Consider the following 22,025-nt stretch of genomic DNA (forward strand, 5'->3'; position numbering starts at 1 on the left):
CCCCCCCCCACCCAGTACATGGGATTGAATTCTTATATGTTATAATCATTGAACATTTATGTTTTGAATACCTTCGGTTTTTGAATCTTCAATTTAGCCCACTTTCTCTATTTGCGTATATACCAAAGAAACTCGGTTCTCTTAATAGTTCCAGTAATTTATTTCACATATATAAATACTTAACAGTATTCTTTTTCTTCATTTTCACTTCTCATACCTTTTCTTGCCTTTTCTCACTGGCTAAGATCTCCATCACAGTGGTGAAGAGACTTGGTTGCGGTGGGCCTCTTTGTCTGCTTCTTGATGGTTCCTAATCGGTTAGGGTAGGGGGAAAAGGTCAGTATTTGATCATCAACTATGACATGTGCTGAAGGGTTTTTTGGGGGGTTTGTTTTTGGTTTGGGAGCTACCTTTTAACAGATTGGGGCTGTTCTCTTCTCTTCCTGTTATGCTAAGAGGTTTTGAAAAATCATAAACTGATAATGAATTTTTTCAAACACCTTTTCTGTGCTTGAGTGATTCTGATTTTCCTCCTATAAGTTGTTGATGTGATGAATTCATTTTTTTCTAATGATAATCAACTGTTTCCCCAGTGTAAAGGCCAATTTTGTCATGACATATTTTTTAATATATATTTTGATTCAGTCTTTTAAAGAACTTTTGCCGCTATGTATACTCAGCAATAAGTGAGGCCTGTAATTTCTGTTTTTCACATTGACTTTTTGGGGTTTTTGGTTTCAACCCAAACTCATACGCATAAGTAGGGGGATTCTGCCATCTTTTGATACTTTTAGAATTTCTTTTTTTGGGAGTCATTTCTTCTAATGAACGTTCTTGCTCCTTGAGCTTTCTTTGCAGGAAGACTTTTGAATTCTAATTTTTAAAAAAAGTTTAATGCTTGTAGGACTAGTCCTCCTCCACACCCCTGCCCAAATCACTATTGCAATATACCGACATTTCCTCTAAAACTTTTAACTGGTTGGCATATGCGTGTTTATGATCTTCATTTATTGTTTCCCCGTGTCTACCCGTTCAGTAGCAGTGACTTCCTTCTTCCCAGTTTAATCAGAGCAGCCTTTTCAAGGACTTTTCTCTTTTGTACATTTATTTCTGATTTGCTTTCTTATTTTCATTTCTTTTTTAATTTTAATTTTATAACAGATTATTTATTTATTTATTTGACAGAGAGAGGCACAGCGAGAGAGGGAACACAAGCAGGGGGAGTGGGAGAGGGAGAAGCAGGCCTCCTGCTGAGCAGGAAGCCCGATGTGGGACTTGATCCCAGGACCCTGGGAACATGACCTGAGCTGAAGGCAGACGCCCAACGACTGAGCCACCCAGGCGCCCCTCTTTTTCAATTTTTAAACTCGCATTTCTAATTTTCAAATTCCTGCTTTTATATTTAATTTCTGGTCCTATCTGCTTTTGTTGTTCTTGTTTATTTTTTGGGTAACTCTTTGTGATGGAGGGTTAGCTCGTTAGCGATCAGCCCTAATTGTCATGATTTACATTTAAAGCTGTGTTTTGTCCTCTGAAGACCGGTTTCAGCACACCTTGTGCCATAGCTGCAGTCTTTTCAGTTTTGTTTGATTCAGAATTATTTCCTAATTTCCGTCTTCATGTCTGCTCTGATACAAGGACTGATGGAAGCATCTCTAAAATTCCAGGTACCTGAGCTTTCCTTCTTATGTCTTGTAACTGAATTCTAGATGTTAGTTGATTCTCTGGCAATCTTATTGGAAGGTATCTCTACAGCCCTAGGATGAGTATGTTCTCCTTTGAATATGTTCTCCTCTGGCAGGCTCTTGGGACATACCACACCAAGCTGATGGCCTAAGGTCTCCCAGACTACCCAGGCTATGTGTACTCAAGGCTAAATCCAATAGAGGTCGAGCACCTGTGGCCACAGTTTCCTCAGGGGCTTTTTATTTACTTTATTTTTCAAGATTTTATTTTCAAGTAATCTCTACATCCAACGTGGAGCTGGAACTTGCAACCCCGAGGAGCAAGAGTCCCAGGCTCTACGGAGTCAGCCAGCCAGGCGCCTGCTTGCTTGTGCGCTTGCTTACTCTATTTATTTATTCTCATGGGTGTTTTAAACTTTCCCTTTCTTGATGATGTTTGTAGTGCCAAGGCCGCCTTGTCCAAAGAGCCCTGGGATTTGAAGGGGCAGGACTAGATGGGACTGAAAATGTCCATTTCTGTGTTCCTAGCCCTCAAGGTCCTGGAACAGAAAACAAAATTATCCTGGCAATCCACCTAGGAGCAGAAGGAGCTTTGATGCCTCTGTTTTTACTTTTTGCATGGGCACGTGCGAATGTTAGTGCCAAGCTTGACATCTACCTTTAGGCTCTCTCTCTCTCTCTCTCTCTCTCTCTCTTTTTTTTAAGGTACCGATCAAGCTTCAGGAAAAACAAATCAAAGAATACCACCCCCCCCAAAAACCCCAAAACCAAACCAAACCAAACCAAACCAAACCAAAAACCATCTTGCAATCGGAAATGAAGTAGATTGTATTCTCTTACTTTGAAAACTCTACCTTTATCATTCCCCAGATGGCAGGGATGAACTTAAAATTCCTGGACTTCTTGGAGTGAATCACCAGAGAAGCCCTCCGGGGCCGCCCGCTGGAACCGGGTGGCGTTCTGCACCTCCAACACGTCATCCATGTTTCTCGACACGGTGTCCCGTCTCTTAAAAAGCAGCCTCTTGATGCCACACTGTGCAAAAGCCCCGGGTCTGAGTATGAACAAAAGGGGAAAAGGGCAATTTTTGGTGCCCCGATTGACAAGCCCAGGAGGAAAGACCCACATGGGGGCTAAAAACGACCACAGGGTCAAGAGCACTCAGGATGTAACGGACGAAACTCGTTGTGAAAAAAACACCATCCAAACTCTAGTCTCCCTGCCTACCCAGGTTTCCCCCCTGCCCCCCTCTGCAGCCTTCCCTCCCTCCCTGGTACGCTCAGGGTCACCACCTTCCCCTCCAACCCAACCCTCGCCATTCTTCCAAACCGCTCCCGAAAGGAGTTCAAGCGACGCCCTTCCGCCCGCCCCCCCGCCCCCAACACACACCCGCCTCAGGAGAACCCACGAGTTCTCCGCTCGGACCGTCCGCCTTTCAGCAGCGGCTCCGCACCCACCGCCCCGCAGCCCCTGCGCGGCCTCATCTCCACACGGCTCCCGCTGCCTCTGCAGCCTCGGTCCGCAGCACCTCTCCCGGCCCTCGCTCGCTCTCTTCGTGCCTCGCAGAAGACGTCGCGTTTACCCCAACAGGTCTTCGGAGCCAGTGTCGAAGGGAAAAAAGAAAATGTGCCCAGTGCCTGGGAGAGTTTACAGGGTTTAAATGCAACAGCCCCCGGAGAAACGGTGGGAATTGCCTGTGGTATCATCGTTTTGGTATCCTGGTGTTTGTTGATTTTTACCCCTACCTTCGGCTTGCGGAAGCAATACCAGTTTTCCATTTAGTGCACGCCTCCCTTGCCTCCTGTGTTGGGTCAGTGAGCGTCACCTCCCTACACCGCTTAATCTGCGAATGGGACAGCCTTCGAGGAGGACCCGCCCCCCTCCCGGCGCTCCCCTTCCTCTCAACCCTCCTCGCGGCTATCGGTCCAGGCACGGCTTCCGAACGCGTAGTAAGCCTTTTCTGCGCGAACTGAGCTGAGGAGCTGGGCCCACGGGCCGGTGTCTGGGGTACACGCGAACAGCGCGCCGTGGCTTGGCCTGCAGAGCTGGGGTTTTCGGGGCTCGGCCTGCTCTGCGCCCCTGGGGCGGCCCCACACGGTTTGGAACCTCTGCCGCGTAGCGTAAACACGAGCCAGCTGCTTAGAAGCTCTGAGGTCACTTCTGCGGGCGGCGGACCCGGGGAGGCCGGCAAGCCAGGTGCGTGCGCCCTGAAAAGCGGCCCGCCGCCCCACCCCCCGGCGCGGGAGATGAAGAGTCCGAGCGGTGCGGGGCGCACCCCGCACACCACCCCTCCGGGTAGGAAAGGAAGATTCCCGCGCAAAAGGTGATTCCCTGACCGGGAATCGAACCCGGGCCGCGGCGGTGAAAGCGCCGAATCCTAGCCACTAGACCACCAGGGAGCCGGTGCAAAGCTCTTCTTCTGCAGGCTTCCCACGGGAGTGACATTGTCCCCTGCGCTGTGGAAGGCGTTGGGCCTTCGGGGAGGTCACCTGTCCTCCGAGGACCCCTTTCATAAGGACGTTCCCTCCCCGCTCCCTCCAAAACAAGAGCCCGCACCAGACGCTCCGAGGGCCGCCAGGTCCGCGAGTCCCGGAGCGAGTCGCCGCGGCCCGGCCCGGCCCCGCCGCCCCTCAGAGCTGCCCTGAGACGCGCCTTCCCGAGGCGGTCGCGTGCGGACACGACGTCGCCGCGAGGGCGCGGGAGGGGAGGCGCCCGGCGTGAGACCCCGGGGTCCCCAACATCACCCGGTAGACTCCGGGGGGACGGAGACCGCTTTCAAGGATGGCTCGGCGGCCCCGGACTAGATTCCGGATCTCTGCCCCCCACCCCCCACCCCACCCCCACACCTGCTGCCCCCACAGCTTATTGCGCCACCGGACCTGAAGGGTCACTCTGAGTCCCTATAGACCGTGCAGTGTGCCGGTGGCATCAGGAGACACAAATAGATAAATGGACTCAGCTGAAACACTTGAAACTGACCCCCAGCTGACCTGGTGAATTCATTTGCCACAGAAACGGTTCGACGGGGAAAGGAAATAGGTTCAATATCGGGGGCGGGAAACAGCTTTACTTCTACCTCACACTACGCACAGAAATTAATTGGAGGTGCCTCGTAAAACATAAAGGCTAAAGGCAAAAACAGTTTTTGAGGATACTTTTGTGACTCGGTGGTAGGCAGAGATTTACTGAACAAGACCCAGGGAAAAATATGTATATAAAAAAAAAGACATGACAAGTTAGACTTCATCAACATTAACCATAGCTTCTCATCCAAAGACGCCCCCGAGACCGTGAAAACAGCAAGCCACAGACGGGGAGAAAATGTTCACAAAACATATCTGACAAAACAAGCAAGCAAGCAAGCAAGCAAGCAAACCCCCAAACCTGTAACTATAAGGTGCAAGGAGCTCCTTCAAACTGATTAAAAAAAAAAAAAAAATCAGACAACTCAAGTTTTTTAGATGGTTAAAAGACATGAACAGATCCTTGGGAAACGAAGACACCCGAGGCCTACAGAGCACCTAAAAGAGAGCTCAATATTTTTAGCCGCCAGAGAAATGGATGTTAACATCACATGGAGAGAGCACTACTCCCAGCAGCACGACTCAAACGATAAGGATAGGAAACACCCAGTCTTGGCCAAGATGGGGGAGGAGCACAACTCTCAGCGGCATCCCCACGAATACCATCTGGCGGGAAGCGGCTGCCGACAGGCCTTTTCCCATCCTTGAGGGTATGCCGCGAGTGACTAGAGAGGGTGCCGTGATGACGACAAGGAGGACGACAGCCAAGGACTGAAAAAGTCCCCCGAAGCAGAGATTCCCAGGAGCCAAGGTTCGAGGCGCTCAGCGGGTCTATGGAGGGTCTGTCACTTATCCGATGGGAGATTTTCTCTGGTCTTTGAAGATCCTTAAGGTTTTTCTGAGGAGCAAAGAGACGCCGTTTCCCAGCAACGCAGGCCCACGAGGCTCCTCGCTGGACTGTCGGGGACTCAAGGACTTGTCCTGGTTGGGAGCCGCGCTGAAGAGAAGCCATTTCGTTCAGCTGACTCGCGCTCAGAGTCAGAGCGGAGGAGGTCCCCGGGTTAGGGCCGAGGGGAGTTTTCCTTTCCTTGGGGGAAACGAAGAAGACCTCCCGGCGCCCAGTGGCCTTGCGGAAAGCAGGCCTCTCTGGCCCCCAGGTAAGGGGCGCAGCCGCGGCGGGCTTAAACCCAAAGCAAAAGGGGAGGGGCAGCGAGCGCCCGAGAGCGCTGCCGTGACTCGGATTCGAACCGAGGTTGCTGCGGCCACAACGCAGAGTACTAACCACTATACGATCACGGCGCGCCACCCTCCCGGCGGCAGGCTTTGGCCGTCGCTCCAGGACTCTGGACGCAAAGTCGTTCCAGTTACTGCGCTGTTTTCTTTTCGGAGAAACTGCAGGTACGGGTGCTGTGCTCTCTTCCCCGCCGGCTCTCGGATTTTCCTTCCCTTCCTCTCAACTGTCCTACGCGATAAAGACCGAACAACCGCAAAAACCATTCTCCGGTCCCCCAGTCCGGCCGGCGCCTCTGCACGGGCGTCCTGGGAAGTCTCCTTGTCCCGTCCACGCCTCCCCCGCTTTTCCTTGCCGCCTCCTGGCGTTTGCCCCCCTCGGACCGCCCGCACCTCACCCTCTCTCCAGCTTCCCCCACACCGACGGCGGCCGAGTGGAGCGAGCGGAGCGCCAGCGGCGCCGAAGGGCGGGCGCCGGCGGACCAAACGGGAAGAACGGTCCCGGGAAGCCACCGGCCGTCAGCTCCCCTCGGGCCCCAGTCGCCTGAGACGGAAGGCGGGTGGCTCCCCCTGGCGCTGAGCGCGCGCTTGCTCTCTACCGGGATGTGGGCGGGGGCTCCGCGAAGGTCTCTGTGGCGCAATCGGTTAGCGCGTTCGGCTGTTAACCGAAAGGTTGGTGGTTCGAGCCCACCCAGGGACGCGGTGGTTCTTCTTTTAGAAGGGACAAGACAGTGTCGTTGGGCACGGGCACAACAGGAGGACCGAAGCCAAGATCGGAAGGCCACGAGGGAGAGCTCTGGAGGAAAGCAGGTCGCCGGGAATCCCGAAGTCCTCGCAAGAGTACAACCCTCCGAATGCCTTTTAACAGTGCAGTTTCTGCCACCCTGCTTTTGTGCCAGTATTTATTCAACCCTTTCCTTATACTCTGTACATTAGGTTGAGTCTAGGGTTTTATGGTTACCAATACTGCTGTCGTCACCGTTCGCGTAGTTGACTAATATTTCTACAGAGTAGCGTCCTGGAAGAGCAATTGCTCTAGTTGGTGACGTGGTCGGCCTTTCAACATTCCTCTGTCTGTCAGTGTCACTCCCCTTCATTTTTGAAAGCCTCTTTTGGAGGGGACATCCTCCTTGACTTTGAGGTTGCTCCAGTGCCCTCTCACAATCCTTCCATCCAGCAGAAAACCGTAGGTACCACGCCTTTCTCCTCTGGCCGCTTTGCAGATTTGGTTTTCTTTTCCCATGGATTTGAGCAATATAATTAGGATGTGACTAGATACGGTTTTCTTCGTGTGTCTTGTACTCATTCGTTGTGTTCATTTGGCTCCTTGGATGGGTGGGTTTATAATTTTTATGATTGGAAATTCTTCTGTCGTTTCCTCAAAAATTGCTTCTTTCCCTCCAGTCTTTTCAGGGACTCCAATAATCCACTCATATCTTTTTTTTTTTTTTTCCTCCCCCGAATCGCTCACATCTTTTAAAGTTGCCCTACCATTCACTGATAGCCCTTTACTTGCTGGAGCAGACATCGCATGTGTTTTTTACACTCACCGATATCTCCTAAAGGTTCACTCCTCTTAACCTGTTCCATCAGCCACTCTATCTAATGTCTAAAAATGTGCAGCAGCTCTATATTAAAGGTGTTTTGTGACTTCTCTCCTCATTAGAAATGCTCTAGGCTAAGATGCTACATTAATTAACTCAATTTAGTATCATTGGGAGAACTTAAAGATCACAATCGATCTTAAAATTGCAAATGCACCTGACACATAATGGAGAAGTGCATGCTGGGATCATATATGATACCTAAAAAGGTTTACCCCCCAGAATTGTAAGAGTAATTGAGTCACTATGATTTCCAGAATTATAAGACTTAATCTCCATTAAAAGTATCATATGATGTATTTATCCTACCGAAACACATAATTTCGTATTGTATAAACTCTTAAATAGTACTGGATTAAAGTGTGTTTGTTGGACCAGTAAAACCAGTATAGGAGATTTAGGCAGCTAAGGGTCACTGGGATTTTGAAGAGAAAATAAACCCAAGACTTGTATAAACTGGAATACTATCTTACCAATATTTTCTACAGTATTAGAAAATCGAGAAGACAACATAAAGCAGTTTTTAGATCAAAATTATTAAACCAGTCTGATGCACACAAGGAGTCCTCTTTAGAAATACGACATGATATAAACATCTTCTATGGCATTATATATCAATTATTTAGATCCTCTAAAGTGTTTTAAAAGTACTCGAGACTTCACTTGATTTTTTTTTTCTTGGACCTGGCACCGACACCACTAACCTATCTACAGCTAAACTGTTTTTGTTCTTTTCCCTGAGTTACAGATTCAGCAAGAAAGGAAGTTGGATGGGTGCCTGGCTGCCTTAGTTGGTAGAGCATGCATCTCTTGATCTCTGGATTGTGAGTTCCAGCTGACACACCTTGGGTGTAGTGATTACTTAAAAAAACATGAAAAGGAAGTAAGAAAGAAAAAAAGAGAGAGAGAGGGATAAAGAAAGAGGGGAAGGAAGGAAGGAAGGGAAGGAGGAGGAAGGGAGGAAGGGAGGGAGGGAGGGGGAGGGAGAAAGGGAGGAAGGAAAAGGAAAAAAAGAAAAGAAGGAAGGGAGAAAACCCCATCAATGGCATCAGTAGCACCCTTGGACCCCCACTGGGGTCCTGGAAATAGGAGGTCAGGCACTTCCTCACTTTGGGGAGAGGCACAACTGAATACAAACTTGAAATTGCCTGTGTCTGCTTGGACTCAGACTGGAGCCAGGACCAGCTCAAGGCCAGGACAAGGTAAGACTAAGCACCATCATCACAGGACAGCCACCTACCTGACAGCATCAACACAGACAACTCTGGAAAGCTCTTGAAAACTTCCCCCTTCCCTTTGAAGAATTTTCCACCTGCTCCCTTCATCCTCCCACCACCAGAAAGGATTCTTCACCTTTTGCTGGGCCAGGACCGTTTAAGATCCCTGCAGGGCACAGAGAGTCAGGAGGGCAGGAGCTAAGGGGTGCTGCACCTGCACCTCCCTGAAGGGTGTCTCCTGGGCTGGGGGGTTCTAGAGCTCAGGCTGGCCCTGGACCCGCTGCCCACCAAAGCCACCAGAAGGAGTCCAGAGGGCAGGTGGTGCTGGAGGCATGACAACCTCATCGTGTTCCTACAAGCACAGGACACGGCTGGCCTGCACCATCTGGGAGAGGCAAGTAACACTCGGCCTGCCCGAAGCTTCTCTAGCAGCCTGAAGGCAACAGGTGTCTGGTTCCTGAAGGGACAAGAGGGGCCTCCTCCAGAGGACGATGTCCCCCCCTGGCCTTGGAGGAAAGGTCCTGCGGAGGCTGGTTTTGAGGGACATTGCCCAAGGAAAGGAGCAACAGTGGCCCAGCCAGTTCTCTTGAGATGTCTGCAGGGTACTTTCAAACATATCTATGGAGAGAGAGAAAGGAAATGGGGGCAAATGCTAACTGGGGCACTTAGCTGAGGGATACAGGACGTCACCACTCCTGCCACTTGTTTTGTATGTTTCAAGGCGTGTTTGTTTGTTTGTTTGTTTGTTCGTCTGTTTGAAAGGAGTGATAAAGTCAAGTCCCAGGTTCTCTTTAGACGAAAACCCTTGAAGTGAGACGTTAGGTCTGTGAGGTGAATGGAGCTGAGCCGCTGCCCTGGCTGCTCATCCCAGCTCTCCTCTCCCAGCCAGGAGATCACAAGGACCCTGAGTCTGGACCTCTGGTATTTAGGGCCTCAGTGTAGAGGCACTTCTGCACATGCCCGTTGGTGTACACCGCACTTACCGGGATGAAAAGGAAAATCCTAAGTGAGGAGACAGTGCCCAAAGGTCTCCCTGATTGGGAATGGAACCTGAGCCGGAGCGGTGAAAATCCGAATCCGATGGCACAGATCACCAGGAATCCACACAGGATCCCTGCTTTGGCCCTTGCAGATGAAAACCCTGCAAGTAAAGGTTAGATTTCCCAGACGGAGGGAGCAAAAGTGGGGGCGACTCCCAGCGGCCCAAGGCTCCCAGCCCTTGCCCCGCTGCTCATCACCTCTCCCAGCCTCAGACGCGCTTTGGGCTCTGAGGTCTGACCGCAAGGTAACTGGCCTGTGCTACGTTCGAGTCTAGCTCGAGCCCTGTGTGTGGCAGAGCCGAGGCCGTGCTCTCTGTCCGAGCCTCGGTTTCCCGGTGAGTGCGGGGCGGACTTGGCTCGCAGCGGGTGGGGAGCAGAGTCCCCCTACTTCGGGACCTGCCAGCTAGCTCAGGGGCTCTCCTGATGCTGGCACCTGCGGGCTCATTCGGAGGCGCCTGAAACTCTTCCTCTACGAGTCCCAGGCGCAGTTGGTTTTCCTTTGCTCTGTGGGGCAAATGCACCCGTTGCGCCGGCGTGCTGGGGTCGGGAAGGCCACGTGTGCCCCACAGGGGAGACTTGGTTGGTGTTCAGAGCCACGGGGCCCGTCCGCCCGGAGAGCGGATTGAGGCGCCAGGGGAGCAGCTTAGCGGGGCTCCTGGGGGGCGGGGGGGTAGCGGAAACCGGAAGTGGGCCTGGTCCCGGGAGCCCTTCTGGGCCTGACGAAGTGGCTGTGGGCTGCTCTCGGCTGAGACTCGCGGCGGACGAGCGAGGCCAGGCTGTGAGGTGCCGAGTAGGCTTTCAGGAAGCAAGGGAACTGCAGCCTTGCTTTGTGTTTGCTTTTCTGAATAGAAAATGGGGCTGCGCCCGCCGCGGCCGCCTTGCCTCAAACGGCCCTCCCTTCTGTCTTCAGAACAAGAGAACTGGGGGGCAAAAGGGAGCTGTTTCCGCCCGGTTTCGAACCGGGGACCTTTCGCGTGTGAGGCGAACGTGATAACCACTACACTACGGAAACGGGACGGGTGGCCGCCTCGCGGGCCCGAGCCCTGAACACCTTCGGTCGTGCCACCGACGTCTTTCTAAGCGCGGAAGGCCCCTGGGAGCCCCCGCGGCGCCTCAGAAAAAGGGACCGCGGCGCCGGCTTAGGCTCCCGCGTCTCCCCCCAGGAGGCGAAGCCCCGGGGGCCCTCGGCAGTCTGGCTCCGGGATCCGCACCGAGCGCAGGGTTTCCAGATACGGAACGACGGCCCCGCTGCCGAGGGCGCCCCGCCGACTCCCCAGCTCCCGGAGGGGGCCGGTCAGGGGCGTCTGAGGCCCCAGGCGCCCCCGCCGCCCGGCCGTGGGGGGTCACCCGCCCTCCTGGGCTGTCGGCGGCCCCTTTCACCGCGGGGGCGGTCGGTGCTCTCGGCTCGTGGCCGCGGCTCGGCGCCGGGAATCCTCCCAGGACCCGGAGGACGCGCCCTCCCCGGCCTCCCGCCGGCCCCGCGGCGCCTCACCCGCGCGCTCGTCCTTCGCCGGCCCTTGCGCTCTGCGCTTCTCCGCGGTCCTCTCGGCAGAAGGGGGTCTCTTTGGTATCCTCCGGGCAAAAGCGGTCCCCCCGGTTCCTGCCTGGGCTGCTTTCAAGCCACTGACAAGAGGCCTGTGGCCATGACCATCGAACAGTGTCCAGTGAAATCCAGGCCATGGAACGGCGGGATGAAAAGGAAGCGCAAGAAACCGTTCTTAGTGGCACAGACCCCAAGAGTGACAGAGCCATGACTCGGGAGGGAAGGTCTATCCCTACCTGGCGTTTATCAGTGATTCCTGGGTGGGCTGCCTTGGAGCCTCTGTGTGGCTCCGCAGCCAGACCCGAATAGGCTGCTGGGGACACTTGGTGTGACCCCAGCCACATTCACAGAGGCTTTAATATTTGGAACAAAGTGAGGACGAAAAGCCTAGAAAAACAGATTTTTAAAGTTGTTTTCTCTCTCCCTCCCCCATGCGAATGTGTATGAGGTTACCGTGTGATACCGACTGCAGTGTGCTTAAAGCACAACTACTTTCCTGATATTTGGCAGTTTCTCGCAAACGTAAAAAATATACCTACCCTGTTCCTAGTAATATTGCTATTTACTTCCTGAGAACAATGAATGCCTACATCCCAAAGAGGCTTCTACACAAACGTTGGTGCGATGTCATGTATACTAGGCAAAGCTGGATAAAACCCACATGTCCATCAACACATGTCCATACCCAAACCCTTGTATACTTTTAGAATGGATTAGTACTGCGCAGTAAAAACATCCAAACTATGGATAAGGCAATAACGCGGACAACCCCCTCCAACAGTGTGTTCAGCAAAAGATGACCACCATAAAGCCATTTTTGAACACCTAAAACATACGCACTTAAACGTGCCTATCTGATACTCCTGTGTGATCCCATTCCCAGGAAGGATCCGCGGAGAAGAGTGGTTCCCTCTTTGAAATATTTTGCCAAGAAACTTCCTGGGTCGATGGAAATACATTGCTCTGCCTCATAGTCACAAGGGTTTAGACCTTTATCACATGTCACTGTCTACTTTCTATTTTTACAACCTTAACATCAAACATAAAGTTAATTAACAGTGTCTTTGAATGACAGATTAGACCAGATGGACATAACAGATATATACAGCATCGATAAATAAAGTTAATTATGTTTTAAAAACTGAGAATTCCCAAAAGGTTGACTTATTTTAGTTCTAGTTAATATTAATTCAATAAATACTAAATATTTAGTTCAATATTTGTTTCCTGTGTACACGAATAAGTTACTTTCATGTATCCTCTAAAATCTATGCAAAAGACTGATACATTAGAACCTCTTACATTTCCTAGACAATGCTAGAACTCTGGAACATCTCAGTTCCATTTACTCACCTCATTTTTGAGTGTTTGGCATTAATTTTCTTTCAACGTACATTTTGAATTCATAAACATTATTATTATTGTTGTTTGTATAGTGAGATTTATTTGACTTAGTCGCATGTTTAACCTATCCTATTAACCTATTCTGCCCCACTTTCTGGCTCCTCCAACCTCTGAGACTTTAATTATACCTATGTTAGGCCTTCAGGACACGGCCCATATCTTTGTAACACTCTTTTTCTCAATTTCTCTTGCTTTTAGCTCTCTACGCTTAAGTCTGGAGAGTTTCTTTCTACTTACATATTTCCAGGTTAATAATCTCTCTTCCAAACTGCTATGACACCCAACTATTGACTTTTTAAAATGTCAGCTATTACATCTTTTATTTCCATTATTTTCATCCGATTTTCAAAATTGATTCTATTTCTCGGATGACAATTTTTATCTTGTCACCTACTTTCTGGACAGCCGAATCATACCACTTTATCTTTTTAAAGTAATTGGAAGTAACTTTTAAATAATTTAAGTAACCTCTACACCCAGTGTGGGGCTTGAACTCACAAGCCCAAGATCAAGAGTCACATGCTCTACCATCTGAGCCGGCCAGGTGCCCCTAAGACCTACCACTTTAAGTTCCTATCTGATAACTCAGTATCTCCATCACCCGTGAGTCAATTTCCATGGTTTGCTTTTTCCCCCTCGTGCTTCTCTTCCCTTACAATCCTAGAATACTGTGATTGAATGGTGAACCTGTTGCGTGAAGAACGATAGCCCGTTTGGACGATGTTGTCTTTCTCTGAAGATTATTCACCCTCTCCCCCAGCAGGCAGCAGAGGAACGGATCACCTCCAATCCTTGACTATGCTGATTTGCAGCTTGTTTGCCCTCATGGGAAGCCTCAGTCCTCAGCCAGTTTGCTCAGGCTGCTGTGCTGTAGACGGCTAGGGCTCCCACCTGAGACCTTGGCATGTTTCCTCAGGCCCCTCCTCTTCGCTAAACCCTGAACTTCGGTTTGTATCTTCTTAGCCCCACAGTAGTGCTGAAAATTCCACTCTCTTTTAGCTACACTCTGCTTGCCTTCATAGCCTCTTACGTGCACACTGCTTAATTTGCAAATGTATCCTGGGGAAGTTCTGTCCCGAGCATCCAGCTCACTCAACCCACTCCGGGATCTTGGCTCCTCAAGTCTGAACCCTTGGACAGCTCCACATGTCCTACCTCCTTCTCCTCTTTCTCTGTCCAGATCTATGAAATTCCTTAATGTGTGGCTGTTTTCTCTGGCTCTTAGTAGCTGCCCTCTCTCCAGTTTCTCAATCTCTTGTTCCTGCCAAGAACTGGCAAATGCCCTGAGGGGGAAAAGCTAGAAAATTAGTTTTATTCCATTGAGTTTCTCTTCCGTCTTCTCTTCTCTCTCTTCTCTGGAACTGAACTGACCGTTCTCCAAAGACTTCAGACAGAATTCCTTCAGTTCAGACTTTCTTTCTTTTTGGCGTGGATGCTGGTTTGCTACAAATACTCCATCATCACTGAAAGATGAAATCTACAACTTCCAGATAAATTATACTTACTCCTTTTTTTTCCTTAAAGGGATCACTGGTGCATCCTTGAAGGTTTCTTAGAATACTTGGGATAAGTCTCACTGGATAGTAAAAGCTCTTGCTAGAAGCATGTGCAAAAGACTGTCCACCATGAGCTGAACAATCATCATGCCTGTCCAAGGTGCAAGGATCTGATGAAGCTGGAACCAGTTCCCTGCTGCGCTATCTCCACTCAGTTAAATCACTATCAAAATACCAAATAACCAGTTTTCCAGGTGCTGGTCACTAATATGGCGGAGAAGAGGCCAACCAAACCATTTAACCCTCCTTTATTCTGAGGAATGTCGAAGGTCAGCAGTGGTACAGTCAGAAGTGGAAACCAAAGTCTTAAGTATCATACTACTAGCAGCTTTCTCAGAGCTTCACTGTGTGACCCGCACACAGTTCCTCGGTACTGTACCGTGTGTAGTGTATCTAGTGCACGTAACAACCCTGAGAGCGTGTAGGTCCTGACCACCCTTGTTGCAGACGAGAACACTCGGGCACTGAAAGGCTGAGCTGACTTTCCCTGGGCCCGAGCCCGGTGATGGTGGGCGCCAGCACTCAGAGCCAGGCCGTCTCCCTCCAGAGCCCCTGTGCCTGGCCGTCATGCCAGTGCTCACTGAGAAGACTTCACCGAAATGTGCCTCCCCCGCTTCTTGCTCAACCTCCCTGATTTGGGGGGAAAAAAGAGAGAGAGAGAGAGAGAGCAAATTCAAAGTAAAGCCTACAAACACTGAGGACTAATTGATGAAATAAAGAAGAAAGAGCACACAGAACGATTTAGTCTTCCCCAGAAACAGACTCCGAGGCCCCAGGGATGAGGTAATCACATCATCAGAAGTGTTTATGAAATCTTGATTCTTCTTAATGGTCTGAACAAGAAAGTTCCCTAGAGAGGTTCGCAAAAAAAAAAAAAAAAGAAAAAAAAAAAAAAAAAAAGAAGAAAAGGTTGTGCCTTTTGTGTTGAAAGTGCAGGGAGACAGACCGCTGAGCATTCTTGCCTACCTGACTTAGGGCAAATGGGAGTGCCCCTGGAGTGACAAGGGAAAGGGAGGCTAGCCCATAAAAATGAGACAGAATCGTGCTTTTCAGAGCTCATTAGTGAACATAGCACTTCCATATTTGGCCCCATCCATGTACCTTTATCATCGATTAGCTAATATTTTCCATACTTTGATTTACATCTTTTACATAGTCAGTTTATTTTTATTTTTATTTTTTTAAACATTTTATTTATTTCTTTGACAGAGACAAAGCGAGAGAAGGAACACAAGCAGGGGGAGTAGGAGAGGAAGAAGCAGGCTTCCCGCTGAGCAGGGAGCCCGATGCGGGGCTGGATCCCAGGACCCTGGGATCATGACCTGAGCCGAAGGCAGACGCTTAACGACTGAGCCACCCAGGTGCCCGTAGTCAGTTTATTTTTAAAGTTAACTGTGTGTCAGCATCACAACTGAAATACCAGTAGGAACTGCCACAAACAGGATGTAACTCTAAAATCCCATAAAAGGAAAAAATCGTGTTGTTATAGTTAGTAACAGAAGTAATAAGCGAGCCCAGGAGCCTCCACAAGCGTTCCCTTGAGATATGGGCAGGGGCAGCCTTTAGAGTAACCTAGGGCGACGCCGGGGCTGCACTGATCAATGCAAGACCGTGGCCATGCCTGGTTTACCACTGCCCTGCAGTAGCCAGGGCATGGAATGGTTCCTCTTTACCAGCCCAGGGAAAACAGGAAAGTCCTCCTCTCCATTATAGCTCAGGGAAGGCGGAGAGATCATACAGACACAGGAGTTGCCGGTCCTCGGGATGTCCTAGATGGACTAAAATGCATCTAATGCTGAAGGAGAAGTCAGAACCTTGAAAGAAACAAATCTTAATGTGTAACTGACGTGCCAGATGAATGAGCCAGATGTGCAGTTTCAAATGCGGAGGCCACTGGACTCCCATGGCAATTGAGTGCTTGAAATGTGGCTAGTGCCGAGAAACTGAATTTTCACATTTGTTTCTTGTACTTCATAATTAAGTTTAAATAGCTACACGTGGCCAGTGGCTACAGTATAGGACAGCCCAGGTTAGAGAATAAGCATCATACCATAAAATCATCTGCTTTATTTCTCTGTAGCAGGAAACAGATTAATGACACCTCACTTTTAATATCAATTCTTTTTTAAAGATTTATTTGAGAGAGAGAGAGTGCACACGCAGGAGCAAATGTGGGGTGGGGGGTGAGAGAGAGGGAAGGAGAGTCTTAAGCCCACTCAGTGCTGAGTGCAGAGCCCAACAGTTCACGACCCTGAGATTAGGACCTGAGCCTAAACCAAGAGTCTGATGCTTAACCCACTGTGCCACCCAGGCACCCCCAACAATTCTGAACGGCTTTCTTCAGCTGCCTAGATACAGCTGAATGTCAGTTCAACTCCAGGGGCCATCTCCCCTGCTGCCTCTGCTTCCTCATCAGATCCACACACCTTCCCCAAGCAAAGGAACAAATGGGAGCCTCAGCCAGCCCTGCTCTCTCACAGCTGGGGTCTCGGTCCCTTGGATGGTCATGGGGCTCTACCCAGGTGGTGGCTTCACGCCGTTCCCCACAGGTTTGACCGATGTTGCGGAAGCACTGTTGTACAACCAGTGTTGTACACTGCAGAAGTTTCCTTGTTTTGGCAAGTTCCTGGGACAAGAGCATGACTCCAGGCTCTGGTTGCAGGAGGTCACACAGAGCCATGCAATCTCTGTGGGGATTAGGTGATGCAGCAGTAAGAGAGCCATATCAGCCATTGTGGGGCTCTGGTAGAATTTTTGTCCCATCCCCAGGACACTGCATCTGATTCCCAAGAGCAGCGTTTTTACTGAATTTTGCAAAGCGAATTTCTCGACAGCACAGACAAGACTGCGGAACAAGAACGGAAGTCAGAGAAGCAATGGCTTTACTGGTCATTAAAGAGTAAAGACAAAGTTTTGAGGTAGGACTTAAATGGTGATGGCGAGGTTTGGACCTTCCATGGGAGCCAGAGGGCCAAGCCCAGCAAAGCTCTGGCACCTTAGGGGCTTTGACTCTGGATACCAATACCCTTCATTCCCCAAGTCTGTCCCAGAGAGTGAAAGAGCATCCTAGACAGAGCGAAAGCACAGCAGGTCTCCGAGGTCCACCGGAAGCTGAGGGTGGGACACAAAGGAGAGTGACACAGAGAAAATGACAATGGGTGTGCTGACCATAGGGTAACTGGGGATTGGCCTTATTTAAAGACTAAAAAGGACCTGTCTTCGGATGTTCCAAGGGGTACATTTTCCAGAGAAGCGTCTCCAACGCTGAACATATTTCAAAGCTAGCTATGATGTGTATACAGAGGTTAATATGAAAATTATATTTCATTATTAGTAGGAAAGAGATTTTGAATGAGTTATCTCACTCAAGTCGACTTACAGAAATGTGAAGACATAAGGATGTTGTCACTAAACAAAGAGAAAAACAGGATGTATAAAAGAGACAGAAAAGAGAGGAGAAAGAAAAAAAAAACCCACAGAGGGCTTGAGAATATTTTGTTTTTGTTTTCCTTTCCTTGGCAAACGGATGAGCTGGAAGCCGGCAAACAGCTAGTCTAGACAGTTCATTTGGTGAAGCTGCCTAACTCATCAGGTCAATATTTTTGGCTAATTTGTGAATGCTCCCAAAAGTTCTTGGAAGTATAGTTGTGGGATGAATGTGGTGACTCCCTGCCCCCCCCCCCCACTTTCTGCGATACCTGCCAGGGTCCTTCCCTTGGCATCTCTTAATGAAGCCTAACTGAACTACTTTCTCCATCAGGATTTCTCAACTTCACCACCACCCCTGTTGAGTCATAATTATTCTGAAAAGAGCAGATTTTGTTCTCTGCTTGACACACCTTTAACAGTTGGATGTCAGCTTAAGGTATTGGCTGTGAGCAATACAGAAGTAATTAGATAGCAGATAGCGGAGGAAAGCCAAACATCCGAGGAGAACAAAAAATATCACAACAAATAGTTTCAACTTACTTTGCCTACTTGCTTTGGCCAAACCAGAAGAAGAATCAACTTCACTTTCGCACAGCCAAGTGGCTTCAAACGTTTTCAAACCAAGGCCTACTAAATATAAAGTACAAAACGTGTACCACTAAAAAACCTTTACCAACGTAAGCCAACCTGAACAAGCACCGAGGTAGTACCAACTAAAGTACAGAACTTTAACAGACCACAGACATCTTCCTCATGACTTTTCCCACCCAAGAGCTCACAGAGGCATCTCCATCCCAAACCCCCACACCACACTGCCCCACACTTCTATCAATATATGTTAATTTTTCTTGGCCTTTGCTTTCACAGACATTGAATCGTAAAGCATATACTGTTTTTTGGGGCTGGGGAGAGAGGCACTGGTCTGACTTCTTTCACTCAACATCATGTCTGAAATTTATCCACGTTTTCCAAGTAGTTGTTTCCATATTCCTTGTATGAATTATGTCTCGATATATTTATTCTGCTCTCGGACGTGTGAGTTGGTTCCAGTTTAGGATATTATGAATTTACATGAACATTCTTTTGTATGTCTGTTAGCGGACATATACATTTCTCTAGGACAGCCCGTTCCAATGGAAATATAATGCCAGTCACATGTAATTCTAATTTTTCTAGTAGATACATTTTTCAAATGATTCTATTTATTTACTTGAGAGAAGGAGAGCTAGAGAGCACAAGTGGGGAGAAGGAGAAGCAGGCTCTGACGTGGGGCTTGGTCCCAGGACCCTGGGATCATGACCTGAGCTGAAGGCAACCACTAAAACCACTGAGCCACCCAGGCACTCCATAGTAGACACATTTTAAAAAGTAAAATGAAAGAGATGAAATCTATTTTAATATTGTACTAGACCTACTATATCAAAACTATTGTCATTGCAACATGTGATACTAACAACGTTTCAGGTGTTCAGCAGCTGCATGTGGCTTGAACTTTCATATTGCACAGCACAGGACTAAGGTATGTAGCTAAAAGTCGAATTTCTGGGCCATAGTATATAACCATGAATGCATGACCCTTAGTTGACACTGCCAATTTTTTTTCCCAACAGTTTTGGAATTTATTTTTACTCTTTCCAGAATTAAGAGATTGCAGTGCTCCTCATCCTGTCAGCATTTGGGATTGTCAGTCTTTTAAAAAATTTTTTAAATCAGGTTTATAGAGATGTAATTTACATACAGTAAAATTCATGAACATTAGATTATGCTACATTCTTTTCAATGATATCATTTCTTCACAAAGCTGGATTTTGGTGGTTGCTGTGATAAAAAGCAAGCACTATGCAAAAAACAAGAATAACAACAACAACAACAACAACAACACGTGACAAGGAATGAAGTTTGAGAAGGTCTGAGAAGCCGTGCAGTGCACAACACCAAGGCATAAGATTTTGAAATGTCAGAACACTGAAAACAGCAAATTACTCTGTTAAACTTTTTCAGAAAGTCAAGAGAACACGTAAGAATATCCACAGCACCACCCACATACCCACAATATACAGAAATATGTATGTGAACTCAGCAAACAATAACATTCCGAAGCAAATACCAGAAAATACCGACCAGAATCCTCAGGACAACAGACAATCAAAAAGTCTCACAGGCTAGATTAGTTGTCATCTACAACCTACCAGGGAATAGAGATCCCTGTCAACTGCCACTCATCAGAGATTAGCCCCAGGAAAATACTTCATAAAATTAAACCACAATCACACACTGATGCCTGCTGATAGGAGAAAATAATGATGCACGCACATTTAGAGAGAGAGAGAGAAGAGTTTTCCAATCACCCCACTTAGTATGTAAAAGGCAAAGAGCTCACTTTCTGCTCATGAGATTCAATAGAAGAACTCAGCCAATAGCACTAATGGTTCAGGTGGGCAGGAAGAGTTGGTCAAGGGTAGGATTCTATTGGCTCCAACGATATGTCTCAGATGGGCTAATTTTTATGGACATAGCAAAAAAACAAAAACTGCCAAGGAATACTGTAGAGACAGTTATCTGCATGCCAGCTCACCATTGCATAGCAAGGAGAACAGGCAGTGGAGATTGTTTTCATCAAATAAAAGCAAAACCAACATTTATTTTTTAAAGTTTTATTTAGTTAAGCAATCTCCACAGCCAACATGGGGCTCAAACTCACGATCCGGAGATCACGAGTAGAGGCTCTTTCAACTGAGCCAGCGACGTGCCCCCAAATTTATTTTTAAAAAGAGGAAAAGCCATCTGGAGCCAGAGAGACTTTTCTCCCCTTGGATAAGCTACTTAGCAGGAAGCAAAGCCATCACTCTAAACAGTCTGCCCTAAACTTAGCTGACTACAGAAAACAATGACAGTGATTGGAGGACTCTGTATTCAATGACTGCATCCTGAAAGGTTAGCTGTCCAACATATGCAACAGAATGTTTCTGTGTAATGTTCACGATGTCCCTCTGTTGTACCTGCCCTTTAGTTAAGTCAGGAGGGCACCATTTCCCTTATCAGAATATCACAGGGGGCGCCTGTGTGGCTCATTCGTTAAGTGTCTGCCTTTGGCTCAGGTCATGATCCCAGAGTCCTGGGATCGAGCCAGAGTCCCGGGATCGAGCCCAGCATTGGGCTCCCTGCTCGGCGGGAAGCCTGCTTCTCCCTCTCCCACTCTCCCTGCTTGTGCTCCCTCTCTCGCTGTGTCTCTCTCTGTCAAATAGATAGATAAAAGCTTTAAAAAAAAAGAATATCAGAGATTCAGAAAGATTGTTGTCTTGGCAAGGAAATGAAGAAAGGGACATGGACAGGCTGGGAAATAAATTGGAATATAATTTTTAGGCACTGCTTCCTTGGAAGGCAAATTTGCAGGATTTCCTAAAATTAGAATCCTAGGAATGCTATAATATAGTAGTTGCACTTCCAGTTCTGTATACTATTGAAATACCTGCACAGGTTGCCAATGGTATGTGTACAAGAATGATGGTTGCAGCCTATTCAGAATCATAAAACCATATAACCAACCTAATTGCAAAAGCAATATGAAAGCGGTTAAATAAACAGTACACACACTATAGAAGAAATGCCTCTGTCAAAAAAACGCAAAGGATAATTATGATGAGGATTCCACTGCTCAGGACATTATTGATAGAGTAATTACCAAATCCAAGCACTTCCTGGGCACAGGTTATCCCTGTTGGCCTCATGCTATAGATGAAAATACTGAGGCACATCAACACCAAATGTTGGCGAAGATGTGGAGCACAGGAACCCTCATTTATTGCTGGTGGGAATGCAAAATGGTACAGGCACTTTGGAAGACAGTTTGGCACTTTCTTACAAAACCAAAAATATTTTCTTAATATAGGAGCCAGCAATCAGGCTCCCTGCTATTAGCCAGAGGAGTTGAAAGTTTCACCCACAGAAAAACCTGCCCACCCATGCCTATAGCAGCTTTACTCACAATTGCCAAAACTTAGAAGCAACCAAGATGTCCTTTAGTAGGTGAAGGGATAAATGAACTGTGATACATACAGACAAGGAAGCAATACTCAACACTTAAAAGAAATGAGCTGCCAGTCCTTGAAAAGACATAGAAGAATCTTAAATGTGTGAATCTTAAATGTGTATTACTACGTGAAAGAAGTTGATTTGAAAAGGCTACATTGTATGATTCCAACTATATGACCTTCTGGAAAAGGCAAAACTGTGGAAACAGTAAAAGGATCAGTGGTTGCCAGAAAGTGGGCAGAGAGGTTTTTCTGGGGTAGTG

The 22,025-nt window shown here is 48.2% G+C and overlaps 1 long non-coding RNA gene and 4 other non-coding genes across 5 annotated transcripts; 1 reads left to right on the plus strand and 4 right to left on the minus strand.

The window, feature by feature from the left end:
* Positions 1-161: 161 nt before the first annotated feature.
* Positions 162-6,700, minus strand: LOC141371897 (uncharacterized). The gene is made up of 3 exons (XR_012377212.1): positions 6,337-6,700; positions 2,540-2,739; positions 162-310 (listed from the first exon to the last, which is right to left on the minus strand). It is a non-coding gene; the product is annotated as an uncharacterized lncRNA (long non-coding RNA).
* On the minus strand, positions 4,013-4,084 carry TRNAE-UUC (transfer RNA glutamic acid (anticodon UUC)). Its single transcript has one exon. It is a non-coding gene; the product is annotated as a tRNA-Glu (tRNA).
* TRNAH-GUG (transfer RNA histidin (anticodon GUG)) lies at positions 5,936-6,007 on the minus strand. Its single transcript has one exon. It is a non-coding gene; the product is annotated as a tRNA-His (tRNA).
* On the plus strand, positions 6,565-6,638 carry TRNAN-GUU (transfer RNA asparagine (anticodon GUU)). The gene has a single exon. It is a non-coding gene; the product is annotated as a tRNA-Asn (tRNA).
* A 4,038-nt stretch (positions 6,701-10,738) lies between the features above and the next one.
* TRNAV-CAC (transfer RNA valine (anticodon CAC)) lies at positions 10,739-10,811 on the minus strand. Its single transcript has one exon. It is a non-coding gene; the product is annotated as a tRNA-Val (tRNA).
* Between the last annotated feature and the right edge of the window lie 11,214 nt (positions 10,812-22,025).

This window comes from Callorhinus ursinus, unplaced genomic scaffold, assembly GCF_003265705.2.
Source record: "Callorhinus ursinus isolate GAN/ISIS: 27379988/994484 unplaced genomic scaffold, GSC_fseal_2.0 scaffold121, whole genome shotgun sequence".
NCBI classification, from domain to species: Eukaryota; Metazoa; Chordata; class Mammalia; order Carnivora; family Otariidae; genus Callorhinus; species Callorhinus ursinus.